General features: G+C 41.2%; 1 protein-coding gene and 1 pseudogene across 2 annotated transcripts in view; one reads left to right on the forward strand and one right to left on the reverse strand.

Moving 5' to 3' along the window:
* GPAT3 (glycerol-3-phosphate acyltransferase 3) overlaps window positions 1–14,428 on the reverse strand; it is an 82,282-nt gene that overhangs the window by 46,309 nt on the left and 21,545 nt on the right. The gene's annotated exons all lie outside the window — the stretch shown is intronic.
* LOC102772599 lies at window positions 1,468–2,791 on the forward strand (annotated as a pseudogene).

Consider the following 14,428-nt stretch of genomic DNA (forward strand, 5'->3'; position numbering starts at 1 on the left):
ATTAAAAAAGAATTGAAGGAAAGGAGACATATGTAATACTCTTTGTAATACTTTAAGCAATAAAACAAAATTTTTAAAAAAAAGAATTGACGGAGACACTATTCGTGAATCCTATCTCAATGATTTACTATTTCCCTTTTTTTAAAAAAGTTTACTTTACATGCCTCCACCCAATTATTAAGCAATTGGTCAGGGAAGAGTTCACCTGTCACAGAACCTCCTATTTGGTAGTGAGGTCCTTTTCCTGGCAGGAGGAGCTCTACGGAGGGGTCTGGTCCTGGGCAAGGAAGCCAGGCCTACAGACTTCCCTCCCAGGGAAGAGAAAGATGTTTCTCTTTCCCAGTGATGTTCCTCTCTGTCTCTCTCTCTCCCTCCCAGGCCCCAATTTCCTTTCTGATTCATAAATGTGATTGGCTTGATGAAAGAAGAGAAAGGTAAAGTAGTTGTAAAGATGAACTTTATGTGGTTACGGTTGGGCAGGGGGCGAACCAGTGTGCTGGGATTAAAGAACAGAAACATTCAATGCCAAACTCCAGAGAGACAAGACCCATATTTAAGCAATCACTTAGATGTCATTAAAGATTAAAAGGTCTTTATGCAGTCCTGGCCAGTGTGCGTGGTCCCCTGGCCAATGTGCGTGGTCCCATGCACCAAAAGGTCGCAGGTTGGGTTCCCCACATGTGCACATGCCCAAGTTGCAAGCTCCATCCCGGTGGGGAACAGGCGGGAAGCAGCCGATGATGTTTGATAGGTTTATATAAAGAAGCTGATTCATAACTTACTAATGGGCTACATTCCAAAAGTCAGAGGCTCAGAGTTCAAAACCCTCTCTCATGGAAACTATTTGACTTCATCTATTTGAGCTAGAATCCTGTGCACTCATATGCCTAACTAACCCCCAAAACATATTCTTAAATAAATAAATAAAATAAAAAGGCCCAAAACAGCCAAGTGTTGAAGAGGCTAAAGAGCAAATGGATGGAACTCACATGCATTGCTCTGAGAGTACGAACCGATTTGGAATGTCATTTAGCAGTGTCAAATAAAGTTAAGCATACACTGGCTTAGCCTATGAAGTTGTGTACTCCAGGAAAACAAGTAAATAGGTTCACAAGAACCTGTTCAACAATGGTCACAGCAGCTTTACTCCTAATACCTAAACACTGAAAATAACTCAAATGTCAATCAGCATAATAATGGATAAACAAATTATGATGTATCCGTAAAAGGAATACTCCAGAGCAAGTTTGTTAAGTCTATTGATCTACTCAACAACAGAGAGACCTCATAAACATACTGAGTGGGGAAATACAAAGGAGCACATAGTGTATGATTCCATTTATGTGAATTTCAAAGATTGAAAAAGCTAACTGATCATGACAGAAATCAGACAAGAAATTATAACAGGGCTCCCCCTGCCCCCTATCTCCTACCCCCCAGTCTGGGGCAGCTGGCCCAGACCGGGTGGCTTCACTGCACCTCCACACAACGTGAGCACAGCAGGCCTCTGGCTGACCTGTCGCTAAAGCAGGCCCCGCAACCCAGGCCCAGCATGCGCCCATTGGTGCGGAGGGCGCTGCTGGCAGCCAGCTTGCGCCCTGGCCCTGGTCCTGGCATTCTAGCTGGGGCAGCAGGTGCTGGCGTGCCGGGTGGTGCTGAAGGGCCCGCAGAGCCGCTGGCCAGAGCAGGAGGACCTGGTGATGGTGGGCACGGACCACATGGAGTATTTCTATGGCAAGGCCATGCCTCTCCTCTTCGTGGGAGGCACGCCCGCAGTGGCACCACTCTGATGCACGCCATGCTGGACGCCCACCCCAAGGTGCGCCGACCTGGAGGTGCGCTCCTGCGGGGAGGAGAAGACCCACATCATCCCCGGTGTGCTGGCCATGCGCCAGGCCTGGTCCAAGTCTCGCTGGGAGAAGCTGTGGCTGGAGGAGGCAGGCGTGACAGAAGAGGTGCTGGACACCGCCATGCAGGCCTTCAACCTGGAGGTGATTGCCAAGCACGGCCAGCCGGCCCACCTGCTCTGAAACAAGGACCCCTTCACACTTAAGTCCTCCCTCTACCTGTCGTGCCTCCTCCTCAACTCCAAGTTTCTGCTGATGGTACGGGCAGCAGCGCCTCCTTGCACTTCATTATCACTAGCAAGGTCGCCATCACGGGCTTCGACCTCAGCAGCTACCTCGACTGCCTCACCAAGTGGCACAAGGCCATCGAGGTGATGTAGGCGCAGTGCATGGAGGTGGGCAGGGACAAGTGCCTGCCAGTGTACAAGGAGCAGCTGGCGCTGCGCGCGCGCACACACACACACACAAACCCCGCGCTCCCTCATGCTCATACTGGACTTCCTTGGCATCACCTGGAGTGACTCCCTGAAGGACCTCATTGGCAAACCTGGTGACGTCTCCCTGTCCAAAATCGCGATCCACAGACCAGGTCATCAAGCCCCTGAATCTGGAAGCACTCTCCAAGTGGACGGGCACATCCCTGGGGACGTGGTGAGGGACATGGCCCAGACTGTCCCCAGGCTGGCTGGCTATAACCCTTATGCAAACCCTCCCAACTATGGCAACCCTGACCTGGTCTTAATGGAGACTATATAACACCAGCCAATCTGAAAGGATATTTTCAGGGGAACCAGCACAGCACTGCCTCCCACTTAGGAAGCTCCAATTTCCTGATCTCCCCAAGTGGCTCTGTTGCCAAGAAGGGGAGAAACTACCTTCGAGTGGAAATCGGACCTCTAATGCAAGCATATTGCTTGCTATTTACGGCCAAATGGGACTGCTAACGGGGAGTGTATTTGCATGTGTTTGCAAAGCCCTGATCATTGAAAACTTTCCTTGAAACAGGCTACCTTCGGACCCTCTGGGATATGGGACAAGGAGTGCGGACACAGTCCAGCTTTTGAAACTTGAATTTTTTTATTTTTCCCCTTGAGAACTTTTTTTTAAGAAGTGGACTTGCCGTCTCCCTCCAGTACAGGATGCCTTGGCGGCTTTGTTGGCTGGGATAAGGCCCAAACCTGTGCCTCTCCTATGACCTATTTTTTTTAATATATTTTTATTGATTTCAGAGGGGAAAGGAGAGGGAGAGAGAGATAGAATCATCAATGATGAGATCAATCATTGACTGGCTGCCTCCTGCATGCCCCCTAGTGGGGATCAAGCCCGCAACCCAGGCATGTGCCCTTCATCAGAATAGAACCGGGACCCTTCAGTTCACAAGCTGACACTTTATCCATTGAGCCAAACCGGCTAGAGCTGACCACTATTTTTTAATTCAAAGAATCTATTTAAAAATGTAATATATGAGGCTTTCTTTGATTTCTCCTCAGTTCTTAAATTGATGAAGAAAATAGATATATTATTTGAATACAATGACCAAGGACTTGTTTTTTTAAAAAAAAAAAAAAGTTATAACAGGGACTGAGGAATGCATGATATACACTGGGCGAGGGCTTGAAAACTTTGAAGTCATAGATATGTTCTTTAGATGGATCTGGGTGGTAGTTACATAGGTCTACAAATATGCAAAAAACCACCTACCTGAACACTTGATATTTGTGCATTTTAATATATGTAAATTATGCCTCAATTGTTTTAATCAGAAAAATGTTACTTTTTATTATTTTATTATTATTATTGTTTAAACATGTCTCCTTTTTCCCCAATTGACACCCCCCCCCACTCCCGCCCTCCAGGACAAGCCCCCACCGCCCCAGTGTCTGTGTCCATGGGTTATGTTAATATGCATGCATACAAGTCCTTTGGTTGATCTCTTACCCTCTCCTCCCCTGTCTTCTCTCTGTCAAGTGTTTCTTAGTCTCTGGACCTATTTTTGTTCATCAGTTTATGTCGTTCATTATAACCCACATATGAGTGAGATCATGTGATATTTATCTTTCTCCGCCTGGCTTATTTCACTTAGCATAATGTTCTCAAATTCCGTTCATGCTGTTGCAAATGGTAAAAGTTCCTTCTTTTTTATAGTGGCGTAGTATTCCATTGTGTAGATGTACAACAGTTTTTCAATCCACTCTATCTGCTGGTGGGCACTTAGACATTTTTAGTCTCCCCACTTTCTAGCTGAAATTGTACCTATCCTATGAGTATTTTTAAATCTTCCTTCCTAAACTAGAAGGTAGATGGCATTTACTGAATGTTTCTTGACACCAGACTGTGTTAAGCCTTAGACAACCTGGATATGTACTTGTAAAACTGTAACTCAAGTCACTTTCTACATATATTTAAACTGGGGCAGGAATCTCTTTTTTTCCAGTTTTATTGAGATATAATAGCCATAACACTGTATTAGTTTTAGGTGTACAACATGATTTGCTATACATATATATTACCCAGTGATTACCACAGTAAGTTTAGTTAACATCCATCACCCCACATAGTTACAATATTTTCCTGTGTTGAGAACTTTTAAGATCTACTCACTCAGCAACTTCTAAATATACAAAACCGATGTTAACTGTAACCACCATGCTGAACATTACACACCCGGATTTATTAAACCTTAGACTGGAAGTCTGTACCTTTTGATCACTTTCACCTATTTCCCCACCCCTGCCTCCGGCAACCACCAATCTGTTCTCTGTTTCTATGAGTTCATATTTTTTAGATTCCACATCTGATGAGATCATATAATACTTGCCTGTCTCTGTCTGACTAACATCACTTCACATAATGTAGGGCAGGAATCTTTTACAGCCTGGAGCACATCTGATTTCTGGGCCTTTTCATGCTAAGCCCAACAAAAAAACAGCCCTTGGGCAGTAGTTCACTTAATGCCCCCCCAGTTCTGTATTTCAGCCTAATTCGAGTTGTCCAAGGAGGCTGTTCTGTCCAATTTACGACTCTATAACCTCAGCACACAGATGTCCTGTCAGGACCTTACTTTTCAAATCCTCTCCAACGCATAAGCAGCTTCTCCATGCATCTTGCAGGTTAGTCAAGGTTTAGAAAGGATGATCACCTTGATGCTTTGCTGTTATTGCTGTTCAGATATATTCTAGCACCATGAATTCATCTTCATTAAGCTGGCCTATCAATCAGCCAAGGTCTGTAGAAAACTGCCTCTATCTCTTTTGGACCTAACAGCTGAGGAACCCTACTACATCCTCACCATGGCTCTAGGTTTGAGTTCAAGGAGCCTGAGCCAAAGATACACTGACCACGAAGCTAATATGTTTTCTAGCAAATTAGAATTTTTTTGTCCTTTTTGCCCTCCTCAACCACACAGCTTCTCCCAAAATCCCGCACCAATTTTGTTTATTCTTTTACTTAAAGAGGGCCTCCAAACTGTATAAGCTTCAGGCTCCCACAAAACCTGGATTTGCCCCACTGAGATAGACAGGCTGCTCCCTGGGCTTAGCTGGCAGGAAGTCAAGACTTGTTTCCCCTAGTGCCTTCTCCGCGCCTTCGGACAAACAGCCAATCAGGACGATGCTGTGAAAGGATTTACTTCAAGGGGCTTAAGGTCTTTCCCTTCACTCATGCATGGATGCTAGCAAGAAAGACTGTCCTTTTGGTGACTTTCCCTCACTTAAATGCTGAAAAACACACCCCCGAGTGGCAAGTGAACACACTGATGAGATATGCGGCCCATGAAGGAGTATGTAGTCACACTGCACAAGAGCCAAGAAAACCCCACCTCTACATACTTAGAGAACCAAGTTATTACCAATAAGTATTAGAACACTGGTAGTTCGCAGACACCATTAACATCTTCCTGCTTAATTTCCCTATTATTAATCATACTCTATCTATTTGATGGCCAAATTAGCAGTGGACTAGTAAGAGGGGGTGCTGATGGTTAGGTCAATTATTTGTTGTTGTTTTAAAGTTTAAGTTTTTCTATTCTTGGAAGTGGAGGAATTGGAGAGAATGAAAACAAACAAAATGTGAATACAAGGTAAAATTTTAAAACTCACTACATAAATGCTTCATGAGTGTCCCTGCAGTGGCAAAACTGCTTTAGAAAACTAGATTTTTATATACTATATAACAGACCCATAAAAAGAAAAGGGGACAAAATCAGCACAATGATCATGACCTGTCATACAAAATGTGCTCCAAGTAAATGCTGACTTAGCATCTCCCCTGGTTTCCCTAAGAGCTACTCAACCATCTGCCTAGTTTTTAAAGAAGCACTAGAGTTATGAAACTACTCCTGCTCCCTACCCCACCAGCAATGTTTCCCCAGTTGGCACATTTTAAGAGTTACAATCAACTTTTTTTTTTACAAGAAAAGGGGTAAAGTTGAAAGTTACATTGCTGCTGACGTGTACTATGCAGATAGGCCTACAATGGTTCTTGTACAGAACATGTACAGACTTTTTCCTTGTCATTATTCTCTAAACAATACAACAACTACTTACATTGTATTCGATATTATAAGTAATTTAGAGATGATTTAAAGTATACAGGAGGATGTGCAAATACTACCTCATTTTAACATTTTAAACATCTGAGGATTTTGATATCTTAGGGGGTTCCTAGAACCCATTCCCTGGGGATACTGAGAGATTATTTAACCCAATTAAGAAAAAATAAGGATGGGGAGAAAACCCACATATAGTAAAAGTTTACAAAAAAGAATTAACATAAATAGAAAATTATAAAATTTATAAGAAATAAATGTGCACAAAGTCCTTTTCAAATAAATTTTTAAAAATCTGGGAAAACCATTTTCTAATAAAATAACTTTACCAATACTGACACCAAGAGATGAATGCTCTAAAAAGATATATTTGCACAAATGAAATAATGCTATAGGGAGTAAAAAAGAACTTTACCCACTCCCGATAAGCACCAAATTGAGACTGTTTTACAAGGAATTCCAAATCTTTAAATCTGAGAAGAAAGAAAGATAGGGAAGGGGGGAAGAAAGTAGGTAGGTAGGTAGGTAATAGACTAATTGCAAGTAAAAAGATCAAAGGGAAAAATCCTATCTCCAATTTTGGCAGATGGTTTCCAGCACCATATCATGACCAGGCAATGTTTAGTCCATAAATGCAAAGATAACTCAAATATTAAGCTATTCATGTAATTTATCATAATATTCCTAAAAGGAAAATATATATTCACCACCCAAGATGCTGAAAATGCATGAAAAGTTCACTATTCATTCTTGTTTTAAAATAACAAATAAGAATCAACAATTACTTAACGTAAGATGCAGAGCTAGAGCAAAGCAAACATGATGCTTACTGGGAAGATCCCAAAGGCACTGCAGTCTGTACCCAACAGGAACAACAACTAGCACCACAGTCACTCAACAATGTAGCAGCCAACACAATTAGACAAGCGAGAGAAATGCAGTACTAACTAGAAAAGAGATAAAATACAGACGAAAGTTGAAGAAGTAGTCACTATCACTGTGAAATAAAATAATTGCGTACCTGAAAAAAAAAGAGCTAAGCCTATCTGAAAACCTTCATACAGTATGAGAATTCTTACTTGTATGTCCTGCTACCTTACCAAGTCAAATACTTTCCAACATATGAACAACCAGCAGTTAGATAAGATGATGGAAGAAGATACTCCATTTATAAGAGCAACCAGAAATACAAGCTTAAGAGGAAATGTACAAAACCTGAGAAAAACTTTGAGACATCTCTGGAGAATAAGAAAGAATGCCTAAACAAAAAGATAGAATGTCCTTGGAGAGTAAGACTCAACATAGATGATGTCAAGCCTTCCTTTATAAATTTAATACAACTCTAATAAAAATAAATAGTTCTATTTCCTCTGGCTCATAAACAAACTGAATCTAAAGGTCACATAGAAAAATAATCAAGCAAGAACAAACAGGAATATTCTCTAAAGGAAAAGCAGCAAGAACAACTATCCCTACCAGAAATGAAACCAGTGTATTAAAACATCAATAATTAAAATAAGAAACCAGTGCATGAGAAGACAAGTAAAAACACAGAACAGAATAGAAAGTTCAGAAATAGATTCAAACATATACTGGGATTCAGAAGGTTATTAAAAATGCACCACAAATAAGTGTGGTGGAGATGGACATTTTAATAGAGTGTTATGACAACTGGATAGCTGGATATAAATCAAAACCAAAATAAATCAATCAAAGACTTAAATGTAAAAAATAAAACTATAAAGTAATCAAAGAAAACACTGGCGAATTCTCTTAAAACTTGTCCAAAGGAGAAATCTTGATACTAAAAAAACTCGAAACCAGGAGCTATAAAAAGAAAATACTGTATTGATTGATTTAACAACATAAAAATGAAAGTTATCTGCATAATAACAAATATGGTAAACAAAGGGAAAAATACAATCACAAAATGAAAAATATTTGTATCTCCATAAGCTAATTTGTATCTCAAATAAAAGCTAATTAATTTAATATAGAAAAAAAATGGTCTAAAGACATGAGTAGATAATTCCATTATCTGGGGGAAAAAATACAAATGGCCCTTAGGAGTGGACTGGCTATTCTTGGGGGGGGAAGGGGTGAGGGGGATGCAGGAAGAGACTCTACAAAACTCGTGCACCTATGGATGAGGACAGTGGGTGGGGAGTGAGGGAGGAGGGTGGGGAGGGAATGGGAACTGGGTGGAGGGGAGTTATGGGAGGGAAAAAGAGGAACAAATGTAATAATCTGAACAATAAAGATTTAATTAAAAAACAAAAAAAACAAATGGCCCTTAAACATGAAATGTGTACAAAGTCCCACTCTTTTTTAAGAGAAACACAAATTAAGACTAAACTGAGTTTTGACTTCTCACCTCAGACTGGCACAAATCCAAAAGTTTGATATATACTTATACCTTTGGTGAAGCTGTGGGAACTTACATACACTCCTAATGGAAGTGCAAATAGTACAACCATTCATGAAGGGCAATATGGCAATATCAATCAAAATTACAAATGGTCTTTTGACAGAGCAACCCCAGGTTCATGTTACATGTAACTCATGTTACAGGTATATATATTGCAGCTTTTCTTAACAGCAAAAGGTCAAGGTCTACAGGTAAAAATAACCATTCACATTCATATAATGGAATTCCTTATTAGCTGTTAAAAATGAAGAAACTTCCTAAGTAATAATTTGGAAAGGACACCAGGACGTTAAGTGAAAAACACAAGGCTCAGAACAGTGTTTAGTATACATCACCTCTGATGTTAGCAAGTCTAGAAAATAATAAACATTTGCATCATGATAGCACATTTGTAATATCGAACCCGGGACCCTTCAGTCTGCAGGCTGATGCGCTCTGTTCACCAAACCAAACCAGCTAGGGCAAAGCCTGTTTTTAAATTGCTATAACTGTTGAATCACTTAAATGCACTACTTACTCTGGCTGGTATAGCTCAGTGGTTGAGTAGCAACCCATGAACCAAGAGGTCACTGGTTTGATTCCTGGTCAGGGCATATTCCCAGGTTTAGGGTCAATCCCCAGTGAGGGGACATGCAGGTGGCAGCCAATCAATGATGCTTCTCTCTCATCAATGATTCTATGTCTCTATCCCTGTCCCTATCTTTCTCTCTAAAAATCAATAAAAACATATTTTAAAAATAAAACAAACAAATAAATGCATTACTTATGCAAAAAATAAATATATTTTTTAGCGCTGGCCAGTGTGGCTCAATTGGTTGGGCAGCATCCTGTGCACCAGAAGGTTGCCAGTTCAATTCCCAGTCAAGGGCAGTGTCCTGGACACCAGGAGGTTGCGGGCTCGAACCTCAGTAGGGGCATGCAGGAAGCAGCCGATAGATGTTTCTCTCTCTCTCCATCTCCCTTCCTCTCTCTTTAAAAAAATCAATAAACTATTCTTTAAAAAGTTAATGTGTTTACACAAAAACTTGCACACACATTTCCTTTGTGCATTCATCTGCTAGTTCTCCCAGAATCACAGTCTGATGGCTCAGTATGTCCTCAAAATTATAAAGATGACACAAGCTAAAACTGCATTAGGATCACATTCCACATAACCAGTGATTCCCTTACATTTCAAATCTTACCCAAAAACACTTTATTTCTGGGTTGGCTTTAGAAGACCCTAATAATCTCTAATCATATGTGTATTGGAAAAGCAGTTTACAGATAAGGCAGTCTATGTTTTCATTCTGAAAAGGAGTTGATAGTCAACATCTATTATTCTTGGGGGTAAAATATAGCACAAAGGAATATCAGTGGGCAGAGGAATAAGGAGAAAGAAAATATAAAGTTAGAACTTTCTCTTCTTGGTTCCCATTCCCTCTGCTCTTATTATTCTCTTTCCTGGTTGATCTTTGTCTGGTTTGTTTATCTCTTCCTGCCCCTTTTCTATGATGTCTTTTCTCAAGCCTTTGTAAATGTCCTTCACTCTCTGGGAGTTCACTAAACCCGCCATTTCAACTTTCACACTCTGAATAACTCCCAAATGTGCATCTATTGTCCTGACTTCTCCAAGGCTCACATTTTTATGTGGCTGCCTAAACACTCCACTTCTCCACCAACCCCACTGCTCTGGTTCAAAGTCCATTGCCTTCCAGAATGGCTTCCTGTCTACCGTCTCGCCTATCTCCACTTCCCCCAGCCCCTGGCTGTCTAATCCCACTTCCACAAAGCTACCAGATGTGTCTTCCCAAAACTTGGAGATCCCTTCATCTTAAGAAGTAATGTCTTAGCATGGCATTCAAGGCCTTTTAGGATCTGACTTCAGACTAAATATCCATTCTCAACTCCTTCCACCTCCACTTGGCTTCTCTCATCCTGGCTCCAGCCACACTAAATCAGTTCTAATATCTTCTAGGCACTTCTGCCCTCCTGCTTTTGCTTTGTTTTCTTCCACATGATACCCCTTTTCTTAAAAAGTATTCAAAATTTTTCACATCAGCAGAACTCCATGGTTTCCTGGGTGTTTGCCTTGAGCTTATGAACCAAGCTCATCATGTATTATATGATGAAAGGGTTGTCTTAACAGAGTACAAGCACAGACAAAAAAAAAAAAAAAAAAAAAAAAAAAAAAAAAAAAAAAAAAAAAAAGACCAAGTTGCATCAAACTTACGAAATTCTAAGTTGCTAAAATTAAATCAGGTTTGTACTAAAGGGCATAATAGGTGGCTCTCCTATGAGGCAATATCCTCCCCCTCCTTTTTTTTAAGCCCAAAAGCAAAATAAGGGGGTAGAAGGATGTTAGTTCTTTTTGTTGATTACAAAATGCCTGCTCTCTCTTTCTTGCGTACATACCCTTACACAAATGCTTCATTGACTGGCCGTCCTGGGCACACGCTTATCATACAGAATGCAGGAGCAGCAGAGGCTGGACCCGGTCACACTGGAGTTTCACAATGCCGGAGGCATCACACACTTGCTATCTGTTGTGGAGGCGTCATGTGGGTAACCCACTGACTGGCGAGGAAACTTCATTTGAACACATGAGTCATTGAAAATGAGGATGTTCATTTACTTGAGAACAGCTGTGGCATCATGCCGAAGCAGGAAGAGGAAGGGATATGTATGCATGCTACACTAACAGAATCCAGCTTAAACAAAGAGCTTATCGTGCTTAGGGAAATGGAAGACACACTTATCCTTTGCCATGACATTAAGTACGTTACATAGTCTACCAGGTAGTTAAAGGGTGTCAATCACACATAGCCAGAGGGATGGTCTGTGGAATTCGTTATCAGTTTCCCCTCTGCTTAAACCAAGAGAATGCCACTAGTTGCAAAGGGGATACCACTGCCCGAAACCAGTTTTCTAACTTGAAGAAAGGTACTATTCACTAAGCATATGCACTGTCTCCAAAGTACTTCAACTTTTTTTAAAGACGTGGAGCAGATCTTTCTCCAAGTTTCTATTCTCTACATAGGGTGCGTTTTCCCAGACATTCAAAGGAAAGTGTCAAATTATCCCGCCCACCAAGTGTGTCTGTGGTGTTCCCTGCATCCTCTGGCTCCAGGGTCCCATCTTGTTTCCCAGGTGCAGCTGCCCAGCACTCAGCACCAGAGAAGCACAGAGGCAGGGCCGATCAACTCCAAAGAAAAACATGGAGGCCAGACAGGGCAAAGGCTGTGACAGAAAAGCAGGCCACAATCCCTTCTTTCCCTTTGTTCACCAGGTATCTCCCAGAAGTTACAGGAGACATGCGGGATCTACTGGTTCTGTTCCTGAGGAACCTTCAGATAGTTGAACAGGACGTCAGGGAATTAAATATCTTCTCTAGACAGCCTAAGCTTCGGGGAAAACAGAGCTTTGAGGAAGAGAAGCAGGGAAACCGAGCCCTGACATAGAAGAGTCAGTGCAGGGGGCACAGAGCAGAGCTTCCACCACACTGTCTGCGGTTGGCACACAAGCCTGGCTATTCTATCCCCTTTCAGAGCATCCTCCTGGGGTATAGGATCTTGACTGTCATCTCTCTCTGTCTAATGGCTCACTTATCAAAACCATCATGATTACTTTAAATTCTAATCCTATTTCCTAGGTTGTTTAAAACCCTGACTAATTTCAAAGCATTTAATTAACTATACTCTACTTTCAATTACATCAACATCATCAATACAATCTCAAACAATAAAATCAAATCTATGCCAAAACCCAATTACTCAGCAGCTTCCCTTCCTTTCAGTCAGTGATCCTCTGGTACAAAGCACGAGATCCCTCCCTACTCTCCAAGTCAGAGGCGGTGACAAGCTTTCATTGGTTTGTAGTGAACAGCTCTCTGCAGGTCTGTGTTCAGCAGAACTTTGAAAGCCACACATCAGTTCAGTGACAAAGACTTCATCAACTAGTGAAGTCTGCCAGGGCCATGGAAGAGGTAACATGTAGAATGGATTTATTGACTCTGCTATTTGGGATTAGAATATTATCAAAAGCTTTACTGAAATAAAGATACCTACTAGTTTCCAGTTTTCTATATGGTTTATACATTTGTAATAGAATTATGTGCCCCCTTTTTTTATCCTGAGTAATTTTCTATTAATGTCTCTTTCAGTTATCAAGACTAAAAATACTAAGCTAGGAGTACTGGAGATATACTTTTATTCTCTTGAGAAAGCAGATAAGAAAATCTACCCCCTTTTTTCAAATCTCCTCCCTTATTGGATCTATTCCAAGTATATCCCCAGAAACTTATAAAATAATCAATGCTGATTATAAATTGGGAAGATTTTAATCCAAGGTATATAAATACTAATAATGGAATTGACCACCTATAGTTCAAAATTTTCTTATTTTGAACCATAAGTGGGGTAAAAGTGTGGACACTGTAATCAGTTGTCAGTCAACATTTCAGAGAAACCAATAGGCATTTAGAATAACAGGCAACGTTTCATTTTTAATAAGTAACATTTTAACACTACATTCAATATACTGTTGACCCATGTCTTGACCGACAGCCTGCATTAGTCTTGTTGATTTGGACATAACCAACTTAATTAAACAAGAAATCCACAGCATTGCCCTAACCAGTTTGGCTCAGTGGATAGAGCATTGGCCTGTGGATTCAAGGGTCCCAGGTTCGATCAAGGGCACATACCTTGGTTGTGGGCACATCCCCAGTGGGAAGTGTGCAGGAGGCAGCTGATTGATGTTTCTCTCTTATCAATGTTTCTCTCTCATCGATGTTTCTAACTCTCTCTCCCTCTCCTTTCCTCTCTGTAAAAAATCAATAAAATATATGAAAAAAAGAAAAAAAAAGAAATCCCACAGCATAGAAACATCCATTTAACTCCATCATCAAATGAGCCATCAGTTTAACTAAGATGTTAACCTTATGGTTTGACATTTATGTACTGTATCTTTTATTGTAATGCTAAATGCTCTTACAAGATTCATTTCTTCAAATATTTTGTTGGTGATTTGAGATTTAAATGTTATGTGTTTCCTAGTATGCAACAAAGCCAACACTCACCGGAAACAGTTCCATTTGTGGAAGAGTCGCCTTGACCTTCAAAGGGAGTATTAGAAAGCATTGACCTGAGAGGCTGGTAAGGAAAGCATGTCTTTTGGGGGGGCGGGCGGGGGGGGGGGAGCAGGCGATTTTGAGTAAAAAAGATAAGTTGGGATTCCTTTTCAGGCTGCCTTTGACTAGCAAGATGACCTGAAACAAGTTACTTCACCTTTTTCACCTGCATGTAATTAATTTTCCAGTGTTTAACAAGGGGGTGATGATGATTGTTACTATTGATAGGTTTTTATTTATAAGGTAGAAGCAAAATTAAGAAGCTTTGAAGCTTTGATTGGGGTTTTCTCTGGGGGACAGAATGGCCAGAAGGAGTGTGTTGGTGGGACGGTTGGTTTGGGGAATACTTCTAAAATGACAAGCAGGTGGAGCCCGTGTGGCTCAGCAGTTGAGTGTCAACCCATGAACCAGGAGGTCGCTGGTTAGATTCCCAGTCAGGGCACATGCCCCGGTTGTGGGCTTGATCCCCAGTGTGGGGCAGGCAAGAGGCAGTTTCT

The sequence above is a fragment of the Myotis davidii genome, unplaced genomic scaffold, assembly GCF_000327345.1.
Source record: "Myotis davidii unplaced genomic scaffold, ASM32734v1 scaffold420, whole genome shotgun sequence".
NCBI lineage: Eukaryota > Metazoa > Chordata > Mammalia > Chiroptera > Vespertilionidae > Myotis > Myotis davidii.